The sequence below is a fragment of the Triticum urartu genome, chromosome 2A (assembly GCF_056163025.1).
Source record: "Triticum urartu cultivar PI428250 chromosome 2A, HENAU_Tu73, whole genome shotgun sequence".
In the NCBI taxonomy this organism is placed as follows: domain Eukaryota; kingdom Viridiplantae; phylum Streptophyta; class Magnoliopsida; order Poales; family Poaceae; genus Triticum; species Triticum urartu.
This window is the reverse complement of record NC_141874.1, coordinates 139,215,627-139,232,695: the sequence shown is the minus strand read 5'-3', so window position 1 is coordinate 139,232,695 and position 17,069 is coordinate 139,215,627.

Here is a 17,069-nt window from a genome sequence, read left to right as displayed (position 1 = left end):
TGTATAGTTCCAGAGTTGTTTAACGGTTTACATGCATGTCTATGGACTATTTTGTGCAACTAAATAAGTCATTTAGGTCTGACAAACACTCATGTCCTGTATTAGCTTGAGGTATAGCTTATGTATGACTGAAATAAAATATTACACTTTTTCTGCAAATAATAAAAATATTACATTTCTCGATGAAGCAGAATAAAACTTTAGCTAGCATCAGCCATGCAATGTTATGTTATGTGAACAGTGTAAACTTTGCAGTATAGCGGCATCTAAAAAATCCATTTTTACAGTAATCTAAAAAATAAGTTAGTAGTAGAGTGTTTATTTCCCAGGTGACAACGGGGAACCAAAATGTGCTAGCTATTTGCCAACTTGTCGTACTTGCATGTGAGGAGGTGGCAGCAGTTTCTAGACATTTATCAACTTCAGTAGGTGCAATCCAGATTCAACGGGGACTTCTTTATTTGTTTACTTGGAGAGCAGAGTCGGCCATGTGCACAAGGAGCGGGAGCGAATCCGGCAGCTCTTAGCCGTCAGATCATGTCGTCCTTGGTTTGATGGACGGCAATGATATGCATGAGAGGGGAAATGAACGGTGGATTTTGAGCCAATGCTTGTTTGGGCGGGAGAACCGAAAATGGAGTGGTAAATCCAATTTCAAAATTGCCGCATTATAGTAGTAGTAGAAGTAGATTAGAAGTAAAGCTATTTCATACAGTCGACTCAAAGCATTGGTTCAAAAAGGGAAGAAAGTGGGGAAGTTGTAGCATGAATCTAGGACTTGGTTCTAAGAGGAAACGGGGGAAAGTAGTAATATCTGTCACTGTTTAAATAACCGTATATCTTATTTGCGCAAACAGGGATGTCTGTCTCCATATCGTTTCGGGATGTCTGTCTTCGTATCGTTTCTATCCGCGTAATCAAAAGCACACACCTCAGTTTTAGTACAACTGCGCAAAATGAGATGGCTATGCCTCGCTGGTGTCGTCTAACCTCCCGTCTTCAAGGTATCCCTACATTGGTAGTAACTAAGGTAGAATGACCAACGCAATCTAAAAGAAGCTGATTCGTACGTTTTACTTCCTGATTGCAGTGCAGGGACGAGCGAAAACAACTGCATCCTAGTCCGGAATGCACTTTCTACCATTTCATCCAGGGACCAAGGACTAGCTGGCACGGCTGCACGGCAGTTTTTTGGACAGGCGCGCGGACAAGAGGCATTGTGGTCTGCTTATTTCTGCAAATAGCGGTGCTTAAATTTAGTTGAATGCACAAGCATTTCAGCTGGTCAGTACACTGCATGGTTCAGTTCAGCATTCCAGGAGATACCACAATTATAATTGGTTATTCTGGAATGAAAGAACCTAACCCTGAATGGTGGCAACAAGAAAAAACCAGAGTGAACTTCAGGAAATTTAAGCCTGCCGGGAGGCCCTTTGCTCAGAAAGAAGCCTTGCTTGTTTTTTCCTGATTTGTAAACCTTCTCACAACTTTGTCTTTTGCTGTGAACTAGTATATGTTTGTTATGTTCTATGAATCATTGAGATGTACAAAATTGCTTAACTTATGCTTTTCAAGTTTTTTATGAAGACGAGTTTAATGTGAGTGTTCCACATGAGCGCTGGACTAGCGTGTGAACGTTTGGAATTTATTACTTTGTGGCCTCAATTAACTGCATGAACCACTGTAACAAGATACATAGTTGCTTATATCTCAGACAGCAGATTGTTGATTGTTAGCTGGTCGATAGCCTAGTGTTGAAGCAAGCTGAGCCAATGTGCCGTGTTTTGCACAACTGCTTACAAGTGGGGTAGCACCAACAGTGTTTACAAGTACTTGTGTATATGTCAGCGCACGATTCTCGAACGAGTGCTCTATTTCATCAAAACACACTGCTCATATGATAAACCGTGACAACTTATGTCTTACCATTCCATATTCATGAAAAAACTAGTGAGGACGCATATGTTTCGGCAACAATTACGATGGTTCTCACATGATTCACGGGCACACAAAAGTAGCAGTTGTTCCCATAGACGGATTCAAACAGAGTATTAGCCCCAGAGGGGTCGATAACATGCAAGGTTCGGATAATTAGACACAATCCAAACTACTATTAAACACTAGCTGGGGCAACTATTTCATGCCTCGATCTAATTTGGGCTAGACACGAGACGGACCATGCCATGAACATCATTGAGGACGTCCCACAGCAGCTCAATCCTGTGAACCTTCATGAAGACAACCTTGTGGCCTTGCCACTTATAAACTTGTTTGTGGAGGCATGCCACATCATCTTCTTGCGTATGCTTGACAAGCGCAGTATTCCTCACAAACGAAGGAGTAGCTTTGAACTTCTTGTGCTTCAGTACACCCTGGACAACACGCCTGACAACGGTGAGGCTGTAATACAACTCTTCATTGGTATAACCACAAATGGCTTCCAGGATCCAGCAGCCTAAGAACTCTGTTTTCCCAGTGCGTATATTCAGGTCGTCCGCCTCATAGCGATTGACATGTACAACCACACAATCCTTGTCTGCATTAGGGCTCTAATTGAAACAGAAACAAATTCTGAATTACTTTTCAGTATAAGAAACACAAGTTATTTAAACCACTACGTATACCATGGCATCGAAGCTAATAAAATTTTGCATTATTAATCACCACATACTTAGATGAAAAACCACAATCGAGATCGGCAAAGAAGGAAATCGCCTTGGGCAGCTCAGCGGGGGGGGGGGGGAACATCCTCGAAGGGGGAAAACTGCTCCTGCAGTGCCACGGGGGCTGTAACCTCAAACGGGGCGTTGACCATCTCAGTATCTCGGGTCGCCTCGGTGGTTGCCTCCATCTTCTTGGAGCTCTTTGTCTCGTGGGGATCAGCCTCCCGCGTCTGCTCCAATATCGGCAGATCTTTGCCTGGTTCTCCTTGGTCCATCATGAAACTGACGAATACTAGGAGTCCACTGAAAGAAAAACACAATCGCAATGACAATGAAACAAAAAAGAGAGTGAGGATCGGTTACTGCTTTGCAAAAGTTCTTTTTTTCCTCTGAACGAAAATATACCAACATCACGGATCCGCTTACCTTCCCTTCGTTCGAAGAGAAGAACAGTGGTAGATGCAAGTGTTGCCTTTCTTGAAGACGGTGAGGGAGAAGGGGATTCAACGAAGAGTGAAATGATGGTTGCTTCGTCCGTCAAACTTAGACTGCGGGGAGGTGGGGTTTTGTGATACGACGGCTCGTTACTGCTGCGCTACAACCGGGGCGACTCTCCGCCTGCATACTGCCTTCTAATTTGGTGGATGGCATTTGGGCCCGCGCGCTACATGGCCCGCATGTCGGTGAACAAAAGTATAACGGCATTCAGTAGAGGGAGACGTTTCAATGACCTAGGAGGAGCCAGAAGCGGCAGAGTGTCTCCACTGTACTAGTAGTAATTGTTTTTCCGGGTAGCTGTAGAGTGTCTCCACTGTACTAGTAGTAATTGTTTCTCGGGTCCCAAGACAAAACAGCCCATCCACACTAGTAAATAGTAAAATCAATTCAAAAACCTGGGTGCTCTTCTTCCTCCTCGCTCCCACCCACCTCACGTCAGCTCGCTCCACTCGTACCCCCAAATTCCTCACCTCACTCCTACAGAAAACGCCAACTCCCCTTCTTCCTCACTCCTACAGAAAACCCCCAGCTCCCCTTCTTCTTCGCTCGCACTACAACTAGGCTCGTCATTCGTTACTCTGCTCAAATCCATGAACGCGACGCGACGCCCTCGAGGAAAATGGAGTCGGCTGACCCCAGCACCAAGAAGATGAGGCTCCCGCCAGTGGCAACGCCTGTTGTAGATCCCGCACCCGGCAGCGCGGGGAGAAGTGGCGACCCTGCCCCCACCGGATCCCAGGAACCCGTAGAATCTCGGGTGGACCGCATCAGTGATCTCCCGGACGCCATCCTTGGGGAGATCATCTCGCTTCTCCCCACCAAGGATTGCTGCCGCACCCAAGTCCTCTCAATTCGGTGGCACCCTCTATGGCGCACCGTTCCCCTTAATCTCGACTATCGTCAGCTATCTCTGTTCAATGATTTTGAAATCCCAGAGCCATCATCTCCTCCCACCAGGGCTCCATTCAAAGCCTCTGCATCCCGTCATGCTACCTGAGCAAGCATACCATGCCCTGCACGGTGGACACCTGGCTGGAATCCCCTGAATTCACAGAACTACAACTGCTTGAGTTCTACTATTCCCCTGGAAATCACAAACCACATATCGGACGCCATGAACTTGTGCCCTCAGCACGGATGTCCATCTCGGGGTTTTCGTCCTCTCTCCACACCGCCACCTTTGCGCAGTGCTACCTACCAGACAATCTGGTACTAAACCTTCGACTCCCATTTCTCAAGAAACTTTCACTTGTGCGGGTTCGTATATCGGAGGCCTCATTGCACAACATCATCCACTCAAGTTGCCCTGCATTGGAGTGCTTGGTGCTTGTTTTCACAGTTAGAATCGGTTGTCTCCAAATAAAGTCTCCTAACCTTGTAAGAATTGGAATTTCTTTTAACGGAAGACAGTTCATCATCCAAGATGCCCCTTCACTTCAAAGGTTGATCCTTGATTCTAGTTATTCACCGTTGCAAATAACCGTCCTCTCTGCGCCTAAACTGGAGACCTTGGTGTAATACATGATCTCTGTGCTCATTTCAATATGGTGTTTGGCTCCACAGTTCTTCAGGTACTTTATATTATCATCTACACTTGTAACCATAAGCTGCATTTTAAATTTCTGCGCATAATTTATATATCATCTTGGAGTACACATTTTGTACTAATATTATGTTCTATGCTCAATTAAGAGTTTCTCCATGGATGGCCTATCAATGGTGCTGGATTCTATCAAGATCTTATATATCCAAATGAATAGTTTTGATCTGAACAAGATTATTGGCTTGCTGCAATGCTTTCCATGTCTGGAGAAGTTGTATATAAAGGTGATAATTTCACGCACATCGGAAGCCCGCATATAGTGTACTAGAATTAACTGTTCAGTTGTTGCTCTTTCGACACTCTTCTTTTAGACCTTAACTGTTTTCAATCTCCATGTCTATTTAGGCAACGGGACGGGGTAAGAAAGTTATAACCAATCGGTGGATTCGTAAGCATCGGGATTTTCTCACTTCTCATGAGATTCGATTGAAGACAATAATGCTAGAACGATATGTAGCCAACCGTGCAAACACAAGATTTGTCACATTCTTCCTGCTGAATGCGAGGTTACTATTGTCCATCAGGCTTAAGTTTATCAGCAGCATGGTTTTGATGGATGGGTATGTCTAAGAGCAAAAAAAGGAGTTTCAGGTGGGCAAAAGAGCTTCTGAACATGCCGGGCTTCTATTTACAACATATTGTGGTCATAATTCAGTAAATTTTACGACCCAGGATGTTCATTCTATGGACCTGACCGATCCATTTGACTGTGACTACTGAAAACAGTGCTGGAGTTAGATGTTGTTGCCCTTTTCAATCTTGTTTTTTGTAAACCTGATGAACAATTAACCCTCGTGCTTTTGTACAGGTTGTAAGCTGGAGTTAGATGTTCCTGCCCTTTTCAACTCGGCTGTGACTGTCATATTTTCTTTGAAAGAAGGAAAATGGCTTGCCATTCGTTTAATTTAGAGTGAAATATTGTAACAAATCCAAACCAAGGGAAATAACATCACTCTCGCCGGCTGCTTGAGCTCACTGTGCATTACATAAGCCAAGTGATTAGCCCCCACCAGCACCAACAAACTTATTTCGAACTAGCACATCAAATGGGCTGTAAATTTTCATAGGAAAGGCTGCATGACCATGACAGATTTGGATTCTGACATTTGGGACCCGCGAGGAAATAGCCTATCCAAGGTGGTGTCGACTTACTAGCGAGTCAACAAATGATTCTGCCTACCATCCGTTGGATTGACATCCAACATCTGTCGTGTATCTTCTATCTCTTGTCTTCTTCTTCCTCCAATCGCCCAAACCAAACCACCCCCTCGGCTCCGCCTGCTCCCGCCTCCCAAGGCTGGCTGTGCCTCCGCCGCCCTACCGTACGTACCTCCAACGTTGGCCAGTCCCTCCCTCTACTCCCCCACACGTCCTGTTATTCTCCGGCGACGTCAGCACGCACCCGCGCCCGAACCAGTCAACCCTCGTACTCCCCTCTGCCTGCGACTGGACTGGCGCATCTTCAATGGCTCCTGTTCGTTCCGTCCGAGGCCTCGCCATCATCCTCCGCCTTGCGGCCTTGGTTCGCTCGCCGTGCGTGGTGCGCCGCCCTCTTGCGTTGTCAACGTCGTCAACAACCGAGAGGAACAAGGAGATGACCGCATAGCCCCCACCAACGTCATGGCAGTATGCAAGCAAGTGCCTCTATAGCACAAGCCCAAAAATATGGTTCCTCCTAATGGTTGGACATCTGGGGCTCACGCCATTGTCAACGTAGTCAATAAACGAGAGAATTACACTACGAGCGGCTGACACCAGGGACCCAGCAAGTCATGCAGTTTTTTTAGGAACAAGCATTTGTTATTTATACTAGTTTTAGCGACGGATTAGGGTAACAACGGGGCTATGCGGGAGCTGTGGCCCGTCTAGCCAAGGTTTTATTTATGTTTACCACATCATGAGCCCAGTTGTGTTTTTTTCTTGCTGAAAATGGCTAGCCGAGCTCTATTTTTTAAAAGAAATACCCAAACAAGGCCTACTTGCTTTATCGGCCCTGCTGGGCTGCAAATCTTTCAAGACGAGGAAAGTTTCATTCGGTTTGCCCAGAAATGGGCTGTACATTTTTAAAACACATCAAACCGGGAATTAGTTTCAATTTTTTTTCATTACAAGATCTTAAATTCCATTGATTTTTATGCATGGACAATTATTTGGATTTTATATTTATATAAATTATTTTTCAAAATAGTTTGAATGTGAATCGATATTTCTGGATTCAAAACTGTTCACCGCACCGAAATATCCAAAATTTCGTATACTTTTTAACCGTGGCCACAATATGGGGTGTGATGCTAACAAAAAGAAGATGGGATCCAAAAAAATTCTTAAGAATTAGCAAATGGGTTGTACATTATTAGAAATAATGGCAGATGGGTTGTATGCTATTTTCCATGGATTTGAGGCTGACTTGTGCGCCTACTACAGGTTGACGCGTATGCTTTCATAAAAAAAGAGTTGACGCACACGCAACGCCCTGTCAACTTAGTCAACACACGAGAGCAGTGACTGTTGGATGTCCATCCAACGGCTGTCGTGCTTCTTCAATCTCTACTCTTCATGCTCAAGCCGCTCAAACAAGCGCCGGCGGGACTACCTGCTCCCTCCTCCCGCGGCCGGCTATGCTGCCGCGCAGGCCTCACGGCCCCACCGTAGTCCCATTGCTGGCCATCCCTCTACTCACCCACACATGTTGTTATTCTCCGGCGACGGCAGACGAACCAGTAAACCCTCATACTCCTCTGCGTGGGAAACAACTGCCGAGTATTCCCTGGCTCCGTGTCGTTCCCTTCATAGGCCTCACCGTCGTCCACCGCCCTGGTGCTCTCGGCGCGGCCTGGTCAACATGGTCAATGAACGACATCCATCGGAAGTGGACGGTACGTGGAGAGGCTGACAGCTGGGTCCACGGCCGCACGCAAGGAAATGCCTCCTTATTACGCGCAAAATAATGATTCCTCCACCTGACAGCTAGGACCCACGGGAAGGGCCTCTGTATTTCGTGAAAAAAATGTTCCCCCCGCTGACAGGTCGGACCCACCAGCTATATCTTCGCACGCAAGGAAGTGCCTCCTTATTACGCCCAAAAAAATGAATACCCCCCTGCTAGCTAGGACCCACCATATTGTTGGGCTGACTTGCGGGCCTACTAAGTTGACAGGGATGGAGAGCTTTGTCAACTTAGTCAATACTCCAGTGACCTTATGATGTCCATCCAACGGCCATAGTGCTTCTTCAACCTCTGGTCTTCCTGCTCCAGCTGCCCAAAGCAGCGCCGGTTGTTCCGCCTGCTCCTACCTCCCGTGGCTAGCCGCCGTGCTACCGCGGAGGCTTCACCGCCCCCATACTACTCCCACCACTGACCAGGCCATCCCTCCACTCACCCACACCCCCTGTTATTCTGCGGCGACGGTAGCCTCACACCGTAGCCGAACCAGTGAACGCTCGTACCCCTCTCTGCGTGGGCATCCACTGCCGCGTCTTGCACGGCTCCGCGTCGTCCCCTTCCTAGGCCTCGCCGTCGTCCACCGCCGTGGTGCTCTCGACATGGCGTGGTCAATGTGGTCAACGACCGACTTCCATCGGAAGCGTACTGTACATGGAGAGGCTGACAGCTGGGTCCACGGCAGCCACAAGGAAGTGCCTCCTTATTACGCGTAAAATAATTATTTCTCCACCTGACAGCGGGGACCCACAGGACGGGCCACCATTATTTTGCGAAAAAAATCGTTTCCCCCTGCCTGCTGGGACCCACCGGACAGGCCACCGTATTTCGCAAAAAAACGTTCCCCCCATTGTCAGCTCGGACCCACCGGAAGTGCCTCCTTATTACGCACAAAAAATTGAATACTCCCTCGGCTAGTTGGGACCCACCTTGCTGGGAGGCTGACTTGTGGGCCTACTAAGTTGACGAGGACGAAGGGCTTTGTCAACTTAGTCAATATGAATGATTCTAGCACCAGTGACCGTACGATGTCCATGCAACGGCCGTAGTGCTTCTTCAACCTCTGGTCTTCTTGCTCCAGCCGCCCAAAGCAGCGCCGGTCGTGCCGCATGCTCCTGCCTCTCGTGGCTGGTTGTGCTGCCATAGAGGCCTCACCGCCCCCTACTATTCCCACCGCTGGCCAGGCCCTGCCACGACGGCAGCCTCACACCGCAGCCGAACCAGTGAACCCTCGTAGTCCTCTCCGCGCGGGCTTCCGCTGCTGTGTCGTCCCCTTCCTCGGCCTCGCCATCGTCCACCGTTGTGGTGCTCTCCGTGCGGCGTGGTCAACGTGGTCAAGGAACGACTTCCATCGGAAGAGTACTGTACGTGGAGAGGCTGACAGCTCGGTCCACGGCCACAGCCCAGTTTTTTTGTGATTTGCGAAGTAATTCGCTTTGTCAGGACTGTTGGGCTGCAAATCTTTCAAGACGAGGAGAGCTTTCATTTGGCTGGCCGAGAAAATGGCCCATCAGCAAAGAGAAATGGGTTGTACATTGTTAAAACACATCAAACCGGCAATTAGTTTCAAATATCTTTTTTTCATTTCAAGATTTTAAATTACATTAATTTTTATGCATGGAGAATTTGTTGGATTTTATATTGATATCCATTTATTTTTAAAATCAGTTTGAATGTGAGTCGAAATTTCGGGATTAAAAACAGTTCGGACCGTACCAAAATATGCAAAATTTTGTATAATTTTTTAACCATTGCCACAATATGGGCTGTAATGCTAACAAAAAGAATATGGGCTCCAAAAAAACCTTAAATTAGCAAATGGGCTATAAATTATTAGAAATAATGGCAGATGGGTTGTATGTTGTTTTCCATAGATTTGAGGCTTTCCTAAAAAAAGGTTGACGCACAAGCACTGAATGTTGGATGTCCATCCAACGGCCGTCGTGCTTCTTCAATCTCTGCTCTTCCTGCTCCAGCCGCTCAAACAAGCGCCGGCGGGAATTCCTGCTCCCTCCTCCTCGTGTCCGGCTATGCTGCCGCGCAGACCTCACCGCCCGACCGTACTCCCATCGCTGGCCTAGCCATGCCTCCACTCACCCACACCTGTTGTTATTCTCCGGCGACGGCAGACGAACCAGTAAACCCTCATACAGTCGTACTCCCCTCCGCATGGGAAACAACTACCGAGTTTTCCCTGCCTCTGTGTCGTCCCCTTCCTAGGCCTCCCCGTCGTCCACCGCCCTGGTGCTCTTGGTGCGGCCTAGTCAACGTGGTCAACGACCGACATGCATCTGAAGTGGAGTTTACGAGGAGAGGCTGACAGCTGGGTCCACAGCCACACGCAAGGAAATGCCTCCTTATTATGCGCAAAATAATGATTCCTCCACCTGACATCAGGGACCTGCCGAAAGGGCCTCTGTATTTCGCGAAAAAACGTTACCGCCGCTGATAGCTCGGACCCACCATCTATATCTTCGCACGCAAGGAAGTGCCTCCTTATTACGCATAAAAAAATGAATACTCCCCTGTTAGCTGGCACCCAGTATAGTCGCAGGCTGACTTTTGGGCCTACTAAGTTGACGGGGATGGAGGGCTTTGTCAACTTAGTTAATATGCACGTTTCTAGCTCTAGTGACCGTATGATGTCAATCCAATGGCCGTAGTGCTTCTTCAACCTCTGGTCTTCTTGCTCCAGCCGCCCAAACCAGCGCCGGTCATGCCTCGTGCTCCTGCCTCCCGTGGCCGGCTGCGATGTGGCGGAGGCTTCACTGCCCCCTACTACTCCCAACCGCTGGCCATGCCATCCCTCTACTCACCCACACCCCCTATTAATCTGCGGTGACGGCAGCCTCACGCCGCAGCGAACCAGTGAACCCTCGTACTCCTCTACGCGAGGGCATCCACTGCCGCGTCTTCCCCGGCTCTGCATCGTCCCCTTCCTAGGCGTCACCGTCGTCCACCGCCCTGGTGCTCTCGGCGCGGCGTGGTCAACGTGGTCAAGGAATGGCTTCCATCGGATGTGGACTGTACGTGGAGAGTGTCGGTGTCAAAACCGGCGGATCTCGGGTAGGGGGTCCCGAACTGTGCGTCTAGGCCAGATGGTAACAGGAGGCAGGGAACAGTTTGTTTTGCCCAGGTTCGGGCCCTCTTGATGGAGGTAAAACCCTACGTCCTGCTTGATTAATATTGATGATATTGGTAGTACAAGAGTAGATCTACCACGAGATCAAGGAGGCTAAACCCTAGAAGCTAGCCTATGGTATGATTGTTGTATATGGGGTTGATTGCCTACGGACTACAACCCTCCGGTTTATATAGACACCGAATAGGGTTAGGGTTACATAAAGTCGGTTACAATGGTAGGAGATCTTGAATATCCGCATCGCCAAGCTTGCCTTCCACGCCAAGGAAAGTCCCATCCGGACACGGGACGAAGTCTTCAATCTTGTATCTTCATAGTCCAGGAGTTCGGCTCAAGGTATAGTCCGGCTACCCGAACACCCCTAATCCAGGACTCCCTCAGTAGCCCCTGAACCAGCCTTCAATGATGACGAGTCCGGCGCGCAAATTGTCTTCGGAATTGCAAGGCGGGTTCCTCCTCCAAGTCCTTCATAGAAGATTGTAAACACTAAGAGTAGTGTCCGGCTCTGCAAAATAAGCTCTCACATATTGCCATAGAGAGAATAATATTAACACAAATCAAATCTGCTGACGTATTCCGCAGTGCATCATCACACTACAGCCAAGTTCTTCACTCGAATCATTTTCACTTTTCCACCTCAGCATGTTTTGCGAGGCGGTTTCCTTGGCACGTCTTGTCAAAGCAGAGATCGTGTGCCCCCCTTTTACGGGATTCTCATCAATACGGACGTGGGTAACCCAATCGTGCCTGTTAGCATGTTTTCTCGATTAAAGGCGAGCCCCAAACGGTTACGGGGAGGGCTCCTGGTATTCAACCTCTTATAAAGAGACCAAGTCCTTACTCCTTTTTCCAAACTCAAACGAGTTCGCCCGTAGCCTCGAGTTCCAACACCCTAGGCTCCAGATTCCAGGCGCTTCGGACATTCGACAATGTCCGGTTCCGACCTTCAAGGCTGATGGATGGAGGAGGACGTGCTAAAGTTGAGAGAGGCTAAGTTCTTGACCGCCGAAATTTCGCATAGGTTGCCTGCTCAAAGGCAGGCTATTCCCCAGCCCGGTGAGAGCGTAGTGTTCATGTCTCACTTCCTTCGAGGGTTAGGCTTCCCGATGGATCCCTTCGTGAGGGGGCTGCTGTTTTATTACGGGCTGGAATTTCATGACTTAGCTCTGGAGTCCATCCTCCACATTTCCTCATTCATCGTTGTGTGCGAAGCGTTCCTCCGTGTTACTCCTCACTTTGGATTATGGCTCAAGACTTTTGGAGTGGAGCCGAAGATGATCGAGGGACGACACGCAGAGTGCGGAGCCGCTGTCATAAGTAAGAATGTTGATGCTCCATGGCCCGAGGGCTCCTTTCAAGAGGAGCTCGGCTTGTGGCAATGAGAATGGTTCTATATCACCGCTCCCAGGAGCGCCAAGTGGGCGGCGTCTCCTGCCTTTCGCTCTGGTCCCCCATCACGGCTAGCGTCATGGGTCAACAAAGGATTAGATTGGGGGTTATCCAAAGATGTGCCCTTGTTGCAGGGCCGCATCAGGGATCTCTTAGAAAGAGACCTCAACCTGGTCAAGGTGACGCAGGTCATGCTGATTCGCCAAACACTGCCCGGTAGACGTCGCTCCCTTCGTCTGTGGGAGTTTAATCCGGAGGGACCACGAGCTCTCCAGCATTTTATGGGCGCAACACCCGTGGAGATGTATAAACTGTTCTTCGGATCACAAATGATGTGTCCGGATTTGACCGAGGACGCAGGCCTAAACTGCAATCGCCCGGGTACCCAAGTAAGTAACCTTGTGCCCGGACCTACTATCCATATAATCGTCATAAACTTGCCCCTAAAAGAGTTGTCCTTTTAAACAGGAGTGGATAGCGAAGGCAAATCTGATCAGGTGTCCAGCTCCCCTTCCCGAAACCAGGGCGGATCCCGTGCTTGTCAGGATGTTGAAGATAATGCCTTTGGAGGGAAGTAAGGGGAAGGACAAGGGAACTATGGCATCCTCGAAGGAGGCTGCTCCGAAGGGAGGAACCGACAATTCCTCTCCCAAGGGGAAGAAGAGGGCCACCTCTGACGACCCGGAGACCATGGCCCCGAAGCGGGGGAGAAAATCCTCGTCAGAGGGTCCGACGCCGGGGAGTTCCTCGGCCGAACTACGCCCTTGAAGGGATCAGCCCTCCAGCAAGCCGTAAGTAGAGAGAGGTTTTCCTTTTGAGGGATGAGAGAAATCCTTGATTTATATCTGAGAAGATTAACCGAAATTTTACCTTGTAGCTCGGACCTCAGCCCTTCTCAGCAGAGCTCGTCTTCGGGGGATCTTCTTCTGGAGATGATGGAGAGCGGGACGCCTCCCCCTGCCGTACCGCCTAGCGAGGCGGGCGACCCTGAGGTGTCGTCATGGAGGGTTTCTCTGAATCCGGCAGGGGCGGAAGATAGCTATGTGGCCCCCCAAGGCTCTCCGCATCCGGCCTTCGAAAGAGGCCATAGGACAAGTCCGGCACTGTCTGGTGCTCGGCCAGAGGAGCTAAAGATTCTGCTGGGGCGAGCTTCTATCTCAGAGGAGCACCGTGCATTGATGGGCACGGTGATTGAAAGGATTTCATCCGTAGAAAGCAGATTGCATGAGGCCGTCAAAAGTTTACTGATGGGTTTTGAGGTACGTTAGATAATGTACACTTTTGTCAGTTGCGCATAAGTAAGATGCGCCCTGTGTAGATAGTAGCCCCTAAGACTCTGCGCGTTGTCAAGAAATGATGGCATGCAGAGGATCATAATCCCAGGTCTAAGATGTCACCTTTGAATGTAGGTGGCGAGGTGTCTGGAGTCAAGCCGAACTGATGATGTGGCCGAACTAAAGCGGCAACTGGACGTGGCAGATGCCGGCATCGCGCTTGTCAATAAGTGGATTGATGAGGCTCAAGGTATGTAATTCTTCGGGCGGCATCAGGTAAGAGGAGCTTCATGCCAGTGTCTTACAATGTGTGTGCTTGACGCAGATGGTACGGCCGCCGTGGAGAATCTTAGGGCAGAGCTTGCCCGAGCTAAGGAGCAAGCCAGAAAAAGCAATGCGGCTGCCGAGAAAGCCCTTGAAGAGATGAGAGCCGAACAGGCTGCTCACTGCCGAAGCAAAGAAGAGATGGCCGAGATGGCCGAGAAGTTAAAGAGCGCTGCAGACCGTTGCAAACTTCTTGAGAAAGAAGACCGGGCGAGACAGACGGACTTAGAGAAGGCCGTTGCCGATGCCAAGGACGCTCGCTCTGCGATGAGAGCTGCGAAGGAGGAGCTGTGTCAGGACGAATAGATTGCGGCTGGAAAGCCCTTTATGCTGTTGAGGAAGTTTTGTGATCCGAAGTTTGCTCCGTTGGACCGAATGTGGAGTGTGGAGGACACCTATCTGGATTTGGCAGCAAGTGCTGCTGATGCGACCGAACACTTTCGAGATCTAAAAGATCGCGAAGTGGAAAAGCTTTTCTGGTCACAGTTCCACAATCCAGAGCGTCCACTGGCAGTGGATGATCGTTTGGCTCAATGGGCCGAACTGAATAGGTTGTCTGGACTCGCCATGAAGTACGTCATGGGACACCTGTGGTCGGGGAGATCGGAGCCGAAGAGTTATTCCAGCTTGGTGCAGCAATTCCTTGACGCGGTACCGCGTATAAATGCAATGAAGAGGTCAGCATGCATAGAGGGTGCTAGGATGGCTCTTGCCCGTGTTAAGACATACTGGGCAGAGATGGAGACCACCATTGTTGCGTCCCGAGATTCGGACAAAAGCCGAGTACCCTCCGAGCACTATTTTCAAGAAGTTCTTGAAGGCGCTCGTGTAATAGAGACGCAGTGCCCGAAAGATGCTATGTTATGATAGCATATGTAATTATAAAGTAATATTTTCATAAACTGTAGTGGCCTCTTTTATACTTGTGCCTCCAAGTATTGGGAACACCTCCTGTGCGGCCGTTTTAAGATATATATATATACAGAATCTGAAAGATGGCAGTCGTTGGCTTCAGCCCCCACGCACATAGTGCGGGGCTGCTCGCAGAAGACGCATTTTCACACTTAACCCAACGTCTTGGTCCTACAACGGAGGTGATAGCGCAGCGGGCCAGGAAACCGGACTATAATGCTTTAACACTTTCACTTAGCCATAGGAGTTTGATAGTGAGACTATTTAGGTAGCTCCTTGGTGGCAACTGCGCTCGTCCGAGTTCGGGGCGCGTGTGTACCTGACCGGGAAGCGGCCCTTCGTTAAAGCGGAGGAATCCGATAGATTTCGATAGGTCATCGAGTGGCTGACCAGTCTCACGCTACATCATGACAGTCAGTTTTTGGCTTTCTCTACTGAGGTGCTCGCCCGGCCGAACCGGGGCACAATCGCAGTAGTTCTCCTGGTGCTACCTTAGCCGATAGAGCGGAACGTAAGGTAGCCGAACTCAGGAGCCGGGCAACCCAACGTTTGACCAAAGACATGATTCGGAGCTGATGCATATAATGCCAAAACTCACGACGCCGAACACTCCCTAAGGTGTTCGGTCTTTATGAGTGCGGGCGAAACAACACTCTTTATTAAAAAAGCCCCTAGTGTCCAGGTACGTGCAAAAATTCTGACGTGGCCACATGCCAAGACGCCAGCCTCCTCCTTGGTTATATCAGAAAGAAAAAACCAGGGGATGTGTAGCAACAAGAGACAGTAAAAAAGGTTTACGCAAGGTCTTAATCTAAAAAGGATCCTTTAGGACGGGTCCCTACTGCACGTCTGCGCCTGTATCTCCGTTGTGCCGTATCCTGGACAGGCGCCGCACGACGTTCATCTGTAAAAGAGAGGAACTAAGTTGAAAACAGGTCGTGTCGAAAAAGTTTAAAATAAGCAAAGTATAAAGTAAGATATACTAGATTGAGCTTTATTGTCTCTTATTGTATATGCGTGGAGCCCCTAGTGCGGGGGTATATGGCTTCTAGGCCTCCATCAATGATGATTTTGCACCAAACTCGTCTATCCGCGTTCGTGGTCTTGAACGACCTATTTCGAAGTTTTTTGGCCGGTGAGGCTATTTTGCTGTGGGGCTGTCAAAGCGGCCGCACAGTCCTCCGCTTGGGGAGGTGCACTTTAGTGCTTCCCCTTCAAAGAGATGATGCCTCGTGGACCGGGCATCTTAAGCGTAAGAGATGCATAATGCGGTATTGCGTTAAAGCGAGCGAAAGCTTCGCGTCCCAGTAGTGCATGATAGCGACTTGAGAACGGGACGATATGGAAGGTCAGCTTTTCACGGTGGAGGTTATCGGTAGAGCCAAATATGACTTCGAGCCGGAGAAAACCCATATAATGGGTGTCCGGACCAGGTATTACCCCTTGAAAGGAGGTTTTGCTGCGGCGGATTCTTGCTGGGTTTATCCCCATGTGCTGGATTGTATCCTGATATATCAGGTTTAGTCAACTGCCGCCGTCCATAAGGATATTTGAAAACTGGAGTCCGCCAATTATTGGATCGAGTATCAAGGCAATCCAGCCTACATTCTTGATATTCCTAGAATAATCTAGCTGATCGAAGATGATCGGTTTTGACAACCAGTGGCAGGACCCTTTGGGGATGGGCCGTGTGGTGCGTACCTTTACGGGCGCCGCACATTTTGTTATGTGAAGTGAGTTCACTGTTTTTACTTCTTGTGGGAAGTTTTTTGTTTCCTGGTGCTCTGCTTTTGGGGTTCGTCCTCGTCTTCGCTTGGTGTGTCGAGCCCCTTGTGTTCGGCATTGAGTCTGCCGGATTGTTTGAAAACCCAACAGTCTCTGTGGGTATGGTTAGCAGGCTTCCCGGGAGTACTGTGTATCTGACATATCCTGTCCAGGATTTTATTTAGGTTGGATGGATCGTCCCTGTTATCTTGGGGGGGCGATTTTTCCTGATTTTGTCGTGAGCCTTTGAATCCGGCATTGACTGCCGTGCTCTTCGGACTTTTGTCCTTAGTCTAGCGACGGTCCTTGTTGCGTCGCGGTTTTCCGTTTCCATCCCTAGTTTTGGATGTACTTGGGTCGCTGGGGCTGCACCTTGCCAACCAGATGTCCTCCCCTGCACAAAAGCGGGTCATGAGGCTTGTTAGTGCAGCCATTGTTCTTGGCTTTTCTTGGCCGAGGTGTCTGGCAAGCCATTCGTCTCGGACATTATGCCTGAAAGCCGCTAAGGCTTCGGCGTCCGGACAGTCGACTATCTGATTCTTTTTAGTGAGGAATCTAT